Genomic DNA, 10,402 nt, shown 5'->3' with positions numbered 1-10,402 from the left:
GGCCACAGAGCAGCAAAAAAGCCTCAAAGCAGTGCCAAAGAAGTGGTGGGACAGGGCCAGCCCAGCAGGGAAGGAGGAGGCGAGCCCAGAGTTCCGGAGCACACGAGCAGATGATGGTAGATTTTCTCTGGTCCAGACCCGGTGGTGACAGTGAACTCCTCCCACAGCAAGCAGCAGCATGGCTGTCCTCTGATACTGAGAGCAAGAGAGCAAATCTGCTCCCAGCCCCGTCTTTTACCTCCCCCAAACCTCGTGGTATCTCCCCCCTCTGAGAAAAACTCCCGGAGAGAAAAGAAGTGTAGCCAGGTGCTACAACTCCTCTCCTTTGGCCCCTTTGTTCTGCTTGAGTACCTATAAGTACCCAGCAGTTCGTTTCCTAGCAACTTATGGGAAAAAATCTATAAGTAAAAAAGAAACAAATCTAACCCCCAATACCCTCCCACCCTAACAGTGGTCCCGCTGTGGCAAATTTTTTTCTCAACAAGTTCTTGTTTAGAGGAAAATAAATAAAACCTAAGTACACCCGCCGTTACAGCAGAATCCTGTGAAAATTTAGGTAGGAATGGAATCTCTGGAGGTGCCCAGCTCCAAACCCGTGTCCATTAGCAAGGACAGCTTCAAGGGGCTTGCACGGCCAAGCTGGGAAGTCTCAAAGGCCTCCAGTAGGTCTCCTTTCCTTGTAGTGCAAACATCAAACTCACAGCCAGCACTCATTGCGTGGTGTGCCTCCTCAGACATAGGGAGGCATTGTGGGTGTGCTTATTGCCATTTTAGCAACCACAGGAATCCACCACCAAAGCTGGCACAACTTGAATAGGCGAAGGTTCGGTGCACCAGGGAGGGAGGTCTTCACCCCTGGGAAGTGGTTCCTGGACATGGCCACACAATGCCACAGCTGTCCTGATGCCATTCTGGGAAGAGACCTGTCGTATGCCAGGGCAGGAGACCTTCAGAAGGCCCTGCTTGTTTTTGTGCTGCTGCGTCTCATTCGACCTTACATGCTCAGCTGCAGCCCCTGGGTAATCTGTGCAGGTGAGAGCAGGAGGAGTTCTGTGCACACAGAGGGGCACCACGGGCTGCCCTGGCTGTGTATGCTTCCACTACCTCCGGGACGCTTGCAACCCCAGTCGCCTCTAAACTGAGCTGCTTCAGATTGCTCATCCCTGATTTGAATGGAGGCGTGTGAACTCGAGACCACACAGAGGCTTCACCACCACCAGCACTACTGCGGGTATGACACCCTTCAGGTGAAACAAACGGGTCATAAAAGCAGTGGTGAGGGTGCTTTACAAAGTTACTCCATGAAGCGTAAAACACGGCCCGCGGTACACAACTGAGATTAAAACACCAGCTATTACCTACAGCTTCTCATGTTGCACAGATAAAAGAAAATCCTACCTAGGTGCAAATATCTGCAAAGTTCGTCTGTGTTCTGAGTGCAAACTGACCCACCCTGGCAGCTGTGCATTCCCACCTTGGCTTAGAAGGGATTCTACAGGCAACTGGTGTGTGCTGTTGGTTTGGTGGGTTTTTTTGGTTGTTGTTTGGTTGGTTTTTTGTTTGTTTGGGGGTTTTTTTGTTTTGTTTTGTGCGGGTTTTTTTGTTTGTTTGTTTTTGTTGTTTCTGTTGGGGTTTTTTTGGGTTTTTTGGTTTTTTGGTTTTTTTGGGGGTTTTTTTTTTCCCCCCTGCAGTCAAATAGCTGGCTTTCCTCCCTTTTCCAGGAGGAGCTGGGTTTCCACCACTCGGCTTGGGGTTCTGACTATGAAAACAGTAAGAGGAGGGTGCCAGCAGATATTTCCAAGAATCTCAGGTTTTTGACTTCAGCCCCTTGTGAGGTAGGGGGGGCGGTGTGTGTGTGTGTGTGTGTGTGTGTGCGTGCTACCCAGTGACAGGGACAGAATACTCAGGGATCTCATCCAGCCATCCTGCTGCATGATGATATTACAGGTATTGATTAAAAACTAAACAAGCCACTTGTAGTTGAAGGGTTATGCTAGTCAACCACCTGTGCCTTGCCCACTCTACGGTTTGTTATGGCCAGGCTACACACAAAACAACAGGAAGGACAACCAGCTCCCATGCCACCTCCACAGCCAAGCAGCAGCACAGGCTGCTCGGGTGTCTCTGTCCCGGCACCAGTCCCTCCTGTTAGCCCATCCCTCTCTTGCCATGTGGGAAAAAATGCCTAGTGAGTTTCCTCCCTGGCCCAGGCTTCTACACAAATGGGTGAGAGGAGCAGTGGTCGTTGTGGACTCCCTAAATCTGGGGGAAAGCACCCTTCTCCAGCTGGACACTGCCCATCCTAAGGGACAGCAGCTGGTCTCCCGCACTGAACCCCGCAAGAAACACCCAGAGGTGGAGACATGGCCAAATGAAGGGCAAGCTGCTTGGACATTTTGAGGCACTGAGACTGCTTTTGTTTGGAGTACCAGGGAGGAACAGCCTGAAGGGAGAGCTCTTGCAAGAACAAGAAATTCCAGCTACCTGGATGGAATGTCTCTTGCCATGGTGCACAGGGCAGCGTGGTGGCCAGGGTGTGCTATCAAAGCCCAGCCCTCCAAGCCTGCAAACTGGGCGTAGATTTGGCCTCACCATGCTGTCAGACAGTTTGGTTTTCTCCAAAGCCAAGCCCCATCAGAGGCAAAAAGTATTTCACAGAGCAGTGAGACCACTGCTCCTGGAGAGCAGACTGTCCTGCTGGTGCTGATGATCTCAAGGCAAGGACTGGGACTGGGGCTAATCCTGAAGAATGCTGCTGCCTGCCAAGCCACAAACACCATTCTCTGTCCCTTCCTTACTTCTACTGCTCATTTTATTGCCTCTTGCTTCATTTGTAAAAGCATCCAAGGGCCTTGCCCAAGATTACAGCTTGGACTGTAACACAGCCTGCAAGTTAAACATATTCAATCCTATCAAACATCACCAGGGAGTGTCGTTACTCATGATTAGTCTACATTTAAACAGAAATTGGTTTTCTCACAGTTCTCCCTTGCCTGCTGTCCTTAAAAATGAAAGATAAATGTCTTGAATCAGTTTTTGCCTGTGAATAACAGCTTTTCAGCCCAATTTTTAATTTCACTTCTAACCTCGAAGCAGTTTTGACATGACTCACACATTAAAGTCACTCAAATGGGCTGGAAAATCCAGCTTCTAATGTAAGTCTGTAGTATGGTCTCCCGTTCCAAGACGATACAGCCAAAGTGCACCATGCCACAGTTTGCTTTCATGAGGCCTCCTGTGCTCTGTATGCACCCAAATCAATACCAGTCTGTCCTCGCATCATAGGCTGGTTTAGGACTTCAAAATCATGCAGATTAGAAACACAGCAGCCACCTCTGTGAAAACTATGCAGGGGTGCCTGTGGCTCTATTGGTTTAATGTATCCAGTGCCCCTGCACCGGTGCATAGCTGCATACGTGGCTTCTGCAGACATTGTTTGCTAATTGCATGTGGAAACACTACCTGGAAGCCTCTCTGGGAACTCCGGTGACTGCCTACCATCTTAAAGCTGTGTTAGATCTCCCCCACCCCTCACTGCAAACAAACAGCAGAAAATCTGCCTGCACAAAGCAGTGCCTGACCAGCCTCAGGTCAGCTAGCTGCACCTCGCAGCCTGGGGAAGGTGCCAGTGCCTCCAAGATGCTCAAGCCAGGAGTCAGCTGGGTAGATGAACTCAGATGAAGCCAGTGGGCAGTCTGAGCAAGGCCCTTTATAAGCTGCTGCATGTGAGGAATAAAATCAAAAGGGCGCAGAGTACTAGGAGTTTGTAATAAGTTAAACAGTTGTCTGTATTAATGTTATATTTGTTACCAGTTTTATGTATCAATGTTATCTATCTTTGTTATCTGTTCTGTGTACCCCAGACTCCTGTTCTGTGTACCCCAGACCCCAGTTTTGTACCTAATGTTGTGCATTCCCCTTACCTTATTCCAAGTTAGGCCCCTAAACTTCATAGTTCCTTCCCAGTTCCCCCTTACCGTGTTCCAAGTTAGGCATCCGCTGCTCCCCGATTAGCCCGCTGAGCCATCAACGCCACGTGTGCCGCATTTGCCACCACGTCCATCAAAGCACTGACACCGCCTGCCTTCCATCAGCTCCTCCTCATCTGTCCCTCAACCTGAAAGCACCGCCCAGAGGTCGACTACTCTCCATTTGACACCACCCAATATGGAAATAAGGGGGACTCCCAAGGTGCACCTCTCAGCCGGAAGGGTGGTAAATACCAACAACCCCTAATAATAATGAGCCGACACAAATTCCAACGAAATGAGAGGTATTACCGGGTGAGGGAGACCTTCAAGCATCTATAGACCCAGTCGGACGAATCTCCAAGTTCCCACTCTGACTTAAGAGGCACCTACTGGGAGACATCCCCTGGCCCAAACCACACTGGGAGTGAGACATAAGGAACTCCTGCGCGGCAGGGCTCCCGACTCTGCACTTGCGCAGATTCGGCAAAGATCTCCTCAGCGGTGCCCATGAGGAGCAATGGTGGTGTAGGCGTTCCCCCGAGCCATCCCTTTCAAAGGGCTGAACAATAAAGGCACTGAAAGGAGTAAAATCTATCTCCTGTCCTGATCATTTCCGACACTGCAGATCTCCATGTATGCAAATGTGAAGAGGCAAGCGGGAGACTCCAAACCACCAGCTAGCTGTTCACCTATACCAGAGCTCAGCTCCTGCTGCGACTGGATTCGGTCCTCTTCCCTGCAGCTGTAGGGAAGGCTTGGTATGAAACAGGATATGAAAACTCCCAGCATAAGAACTGCAGGTGGGCACTAAATGTAGGTGTAGGAAATCTCTGACCACACTTGGGCCATCCTTTTGCCTCTCAAAAGAAGCAAGAATGATTCCAGCTCTAAATACACTCTCAGCTCTAAATACACTCTCTATCAGTTACCTTTTGCAGCAAAGCCACTTTGCAGGGAAACAGTAGTTCCTACTGCTCTCTCTGGATTCCTGGCCATGAGAGATGGAAACTCTGGGCAGTTCTCAGAACCTGTGCCAACCCACTGCACAGGCATCTGGTGGAAAGGGGATTTCAGCCCATCACAAGGAAAGATAAGAAAAAGCCCATAACTAATATCAACTGGTTGCTGTGTTTCAGGAGGAAATAGGATTTCAGTAGGTGGAGGAATGGGCCAGAAGCAAACTCATCAGTTTCTGCACAGAAGAAGTGATTCTTGCTCAGCACTTTGTGCTGCTGAAGACTCATCTCACTACTGCATCCTGCAGTTTGGACCTACAAGGGCAACACTGAGAAACTGGAAAGAGTCCAGCAGTGACCACCAGAGTGGTGATGAGGCTGCAGCACAGGTTGCATAATGAGATATTGAGGGAAGTGGGCCTCTCCAGCCTGGAGAAGAGACTACTGGGGAATTCTCACAGGGGTCATCTACATCCTGAATGGTGGTCATGGAAAAACCAGAGACAGAATCTTCCAGAGGCAGGCAAGGACAGGACATGGGGAAATAGATAACATGCTGCAGGATGGGACATTCCAACTGGGCATGAAAAAATTCCTCCACTGAGGGTGGTACGACTTGGAGATTAGGTCTGTCTCCTCGGAAGTACGCAGAACTCAACATGGCCAAACACAATCTGATCTAGCTTTGGACTGGAGAGTTGAACTGCAGACCTCCAGAGATGCCTTCCTACCAAGACCTCCTGGAAATTTGGTATTAGAGGGAATAGAGCTGCCTTCCTTTGGAGCTTTGGGCTCCCCCCTGCTCTGAAACACCCCTAGTGCCTAGGACATATCTGAGACACTATGTGCCTCTCCCTCACCATCCCTGGGCTGCTTTCCTCCTTGTGCAAAGCTAACATGGAAGCAAGGTTTTTCAGTGTGGTTTCCTCACAGCCTGGGAAAAGCTGGAAGCTGTGTCCCAGCAGGCTAGCCTGGAAGAAAGGTCTCAAAACCTAGACCTGAGCTGGTCCAGGCACCACTGTACTGCATAGTGCTGTGCACTTCCAGTAGGCCCAGGAAATAACACAATGCTGCAACTCGGAGCCCTCTTAACATGCCTTTGCAGATCTCTGCTACCTCTGTGAGAAGTATTTGTGCGTCTGCAGTTTTACTGATGCAGAACAGTGACGGAGCATCCAGGATAATTGAGACAAGGGTGGAAAATGACTGCAGGCATGTATTAAAGTATTCAGCTTGTCCAGCTGAAAGAGATTTTTGCCAAACGATTTTATAAGGAATGAGGCATTTTACAGGAAAAGTAGGGCCTCTCCTCTCATTTCCTTTCCCCTCTCCTCTATGAACTTCAAAGGAAAGAGGGGTCAAAACAGAGGCCCGGAAACTAGAACTGAATTCCTGAGCCCTACGGCCTAATTAGTCCAAGATACATTTCATTGGGTATCTTTCAGAGACTGGCCTAAATTACCAACCTTCCCTGCTGTGCTGCTGAGGGTCGGATGAACAGAGTGTGGTCCACAGTGTGAGGGGCCCCAGCATCACCAGAGCTCTTGGGGGGAGGGGGAAATGTGTCAATTCAAGCCCCACTGACACAAGGCTCTCCCAGCCCTCTCCAGGCTTTCTGTGGCCGCAACCATAATCCCCTCTTCAGGACTGTTTCACAGGACAGAATGTTTCCACAACTAAAACCCCCTCTCTCCAGTGTCTCTACCTCCCTGGTGCTTGCCCCAGAGCTGCTGGTGACTGCAGCTGACTAACAGTCCCAGAGCTAGGTGTCTGCTGCCCCTCTTTGGGTCAGCTGAGGCTATCAGTGAACCTTCAGCCATTTGGAATTACCCTTCCAACAATTACAAGCTGATGTTAAATCCCTCCTGCCTCACCTCATCCAGGCAAGCCAAGACCAGCTCCTGCCAGCAGACCATGTGGTCCACACTCTTTCCTGCCTTGCAGCTATTTGCTGCTCCCCCTGTAGCTTCTCCACATCCTTCCCTACTGGATACCCAGAAGAAGGGATGTTTTATCTGTGTCTCCTCACGTGGCCCAGCATGTGGTCTGCCTCACCAGCAATGACAAATAAAACTTGGTTTTGCACACAGGTTTGACAACTCCCTGCAACCACACATCAGTCTCCATTCACAGGTCTCTCCCTGTGAGACACACTGGTCTTTGGGTGGGGTTTTTCTTCACGGATCCACAAAAAGTATTCTCAAGAACTGAGAAGCAGGAACCACGCAGGCTGTTTCCCAAGCACAGCCTCTCTCAAGAGGCTGGCCTCAGAGGGGTGCATCTTATTTTGAGACTACAGTAAATGCCTTTTGATGGAAGGACTAATTTCTGGACTTGTGGCCTGAAAGCTGAGAAAAGCCAAACTTCACCAGAGTCATTCAGAGAGCAGGGAAAGGTCTTCATTGTCACTGTAAGCATATGTGGCCTCTTGGTGCCATAGGACAGCTCTGGAGCATAGGAAACAAGCCTTGCAGCTTGTGAGGCAGCAGACAGCTGCACGTGAAATCTGACTGGTGGGGAATGTGATGTCCTCATGGACGTGGGGTGGGCTGTGATTCTGCACCCATCTGCTTCATGGATCCTGCTCCACAGCCAGTGCAGACTGGTGACCTGGTTGGCATAAGGCACACCTCACTCCTGGCTGGGTGCTTGAGCTGCTCTCCCAGAGAAGCAAGAGAACAGAATACTTGAAGGAGGGGAAAGCAGGAAACTGACTACTTTTGAACCAGGAGTAAAAAATAAAGAACTGTTTTATCAAATTTTCTGCCAGAAAGAAAGGTAAACATCTTGCCTTAAAATTTTTGATTCCAAGGTGCTTGCTCACCTTCCATTTAAAGAATGGGCCTGGGACCAGTGAGGACTGGAGGCAGCTCCAGTGTACTACAGATAACTGTGCTGCCTAGTTGCATCAAGACTGTTTCCCTTTGCATCCACTCCCCAATGGAGCCAAAATATAAAATGGAAACCTCTCCTTCCCTTATGTAATGCTCTGCCAGAGCTGGCATCCTGTGAGTGCTGGCTGGAAGGATCCCTGGAGGTCTCCAGACACTGGACTTCAGCCGGCACCAGATCAGATTGGCTGTAGCTGTGTCTAGCCACAAAGTCTAAGTCTGATTCTTGTGCGCTTGCACAGCACTTGGAGCATTGGGACCCCTTCCTCAGATTGACTTCATGCAGGGTACAAGAAGGTTTACTTGGGGTGTCCACCTCCCTCTCCATCTATGAGGGAAGGAGGGCCAGAAGGGCTAGGCAAACCAGCATGCATCCACTCTGTTAGCAGGCTCCTGTGCTGAATTCACCTCTCAGAAAAATGCCATCCTGAGGACTGGGACAGTTCAGGACCGGGTAGCCTGCCTGTTGGGTTTTTCCTGCTAGAGGCCATTAGCACTGGAGGGAGAACAGCAAGAGAGCACCAGTTGAATTTACTGAGGAATTGAGCCAGATTCCTATGTGCTGCCAGCACAAAAATAGCTGACATCTTTCGATTTTATGGCTTTTCTTTGTTAGAGTCTGGATCAGACTTATTTTCAAAACAGCCTTCAAACAACATAAATACACCTGTCATTGAAAACAAGCCTGCAACAATTAAACAATACTTCCCTGAAGCAAACCCTGGACCTCTGGAAAAGCAGTTAAAAAAAATTAGTTGGGATCACAGAGAGGAAACAACAGAATGCAGAATGTTAGCCATGTACCTTGCTCACTGTTTTTTCAACTTCATGCTATCTGATTAGTTTCTTATGTACTCTGGGGACACAGACAGCAAAGAACAGCTTTCCTTGGCAAAGGGAGGAAGTTTCTCACACATGGCTGTATTTTCCATGGCTCATCCAGCAAAGTGCACTTGCCTGAAAAAACAGCAAAAAGAAGTCCATCCAGGAGGGGCCGATACCGTGGATTCCAAATCCCCATGCACTGGCAGTCTAGCACTGGTATCAGGCTGGGTGATATCACTGGATCATTGGGTGCAGGTGGGAAGTGCTGCATGCCAGAAAGCCATGAGCAGCTAGCATGATCTTGGTGCTGCCCAGGGAACAAGGAGCCTCTCTTCCTGGCAAAGAAGCTTATGTGCAGCCAGGAGGGTCACAGTGAGTTTTACTCATCTTGCAGCATTAACCAGGGCTACAAGACTTTTGGCCTCAGTCAGAGTCCAAGCAGGACGGATGGACTGCCAGAGCCACCTGTTGGGGATTAGATTTGTTCCTTTTTGTCTTAAAGAATTTTTCCCCATAAATTATTAGGAAACAAAGTGCTGATACTTAGAGGGTACTTGACTAACACAAAAGACAGGGAGCGAAAAGGACAGGGCTGGGGGGAGCTGCGCTTCCATTTTCCTGCTCTGGGCATGGGAGAGGACGGTCGGGCGGCTGTTTACTATGTGAGGAGTCCGCTGTTAACGGAGAGTCCGGTCCAGGGAATTCTACCACCATCCGTCATCTGCCGGAGGCTGGAGTGCCCAGCAATTCTGAGCCCCTTCTCCTGCCCTGCTGGAGCTGGGCCAGCCCTGTCCAGCCGTCGCAGCTCCTTCAGCACTGCTCACTTTGCCAGGACACCCCCCTGCCTGCCGGGGACACCCTGCCATTCCAGCCACCAGCCCGGGAGTTTCCACCGTTCCAGCTTGGTGCTCTCAGGGGATCAGACTGCCCCAGGCTTTGTGAAACAAAGCCCCTCGAGGTTCCTGGTTCTGTTTGTTATTAATGCTGTAGTTGTTGTTGGTTTGCCTTGTTATACTTACTAGTAAAGAACTGTTATTCCTTTCCCCATAGCCCTGACAGAAAAGCCTCTTTAATCTTCTGAATTGTAATAACTTGGAGGGAAGGGATTGGAATTCCCCGTTCCTAGAGGCCCCCCCCTCCCTAGCAGATACCTGTGTTCCAAACTCAGACACCACCTTAAGTGTGTTTCAAGGTGAGTTGTCTTCTCATGCTCATCCAGGCTCCACTGAAGGGCTCTGTCCAGTAGAGCATCATTTTTCCCATTCTTAGTCCATAATTAGAGCAACCCAGACATACTATTAATTTCCCTACTCATATTGCTTTGTGCACTGTCATTCTTTCAGACATGACCACGCTCTTGAGATGCAGAGTTCACAATGGCTTTTTAAGGCTTGCAATCTGCAAGTTAACACCCTGGACTTGCACCTGCAAATCTGCATGTGCAAAGAAACAGGCGCCCAAGGAACTATCGTGTGTCCTTGTTAGAATGCCTGACCTGCAGCCTGCCATGCCTGTGTCACCACAGGGAATCTTCTGAGAACCCTATGAATGAACGGCAGTGGGTGGAATCTCATAATCAATTAGGTTGGGAAAAAACTCTGAGATCATTGAACACCACCTTGTCAACCAGAGCACAGCACTAAGAGCCAAGTCCTATCTTCCCTTAAACACCTCCAGGGACGGTGACTCCACCACCTCCTTGGGCAGTCCATTCCAATGCCTAATCACCCTTCCCGTAAAGAAATTCTTCCTGATGAAT

The sequence above is a fragment of the Hirundo rustica genome, chromosome Z (genome assembly GCF_015227805.2).
Source record: "Hirundo rustica isolate bHirRus1 chromosome Z, bHirRus1.pri.v3, whole genome shotgun sequence".
In the NCBI taxonomy this organism is placed as follows: Eukaryota; Metazoa; Chordata; class Aves; order Passeriformes; family Hirundinidae; genus Hirundo; species Hirundo rustica.
Note: the sequence above shows the minus strand (reverse complement) of the source record.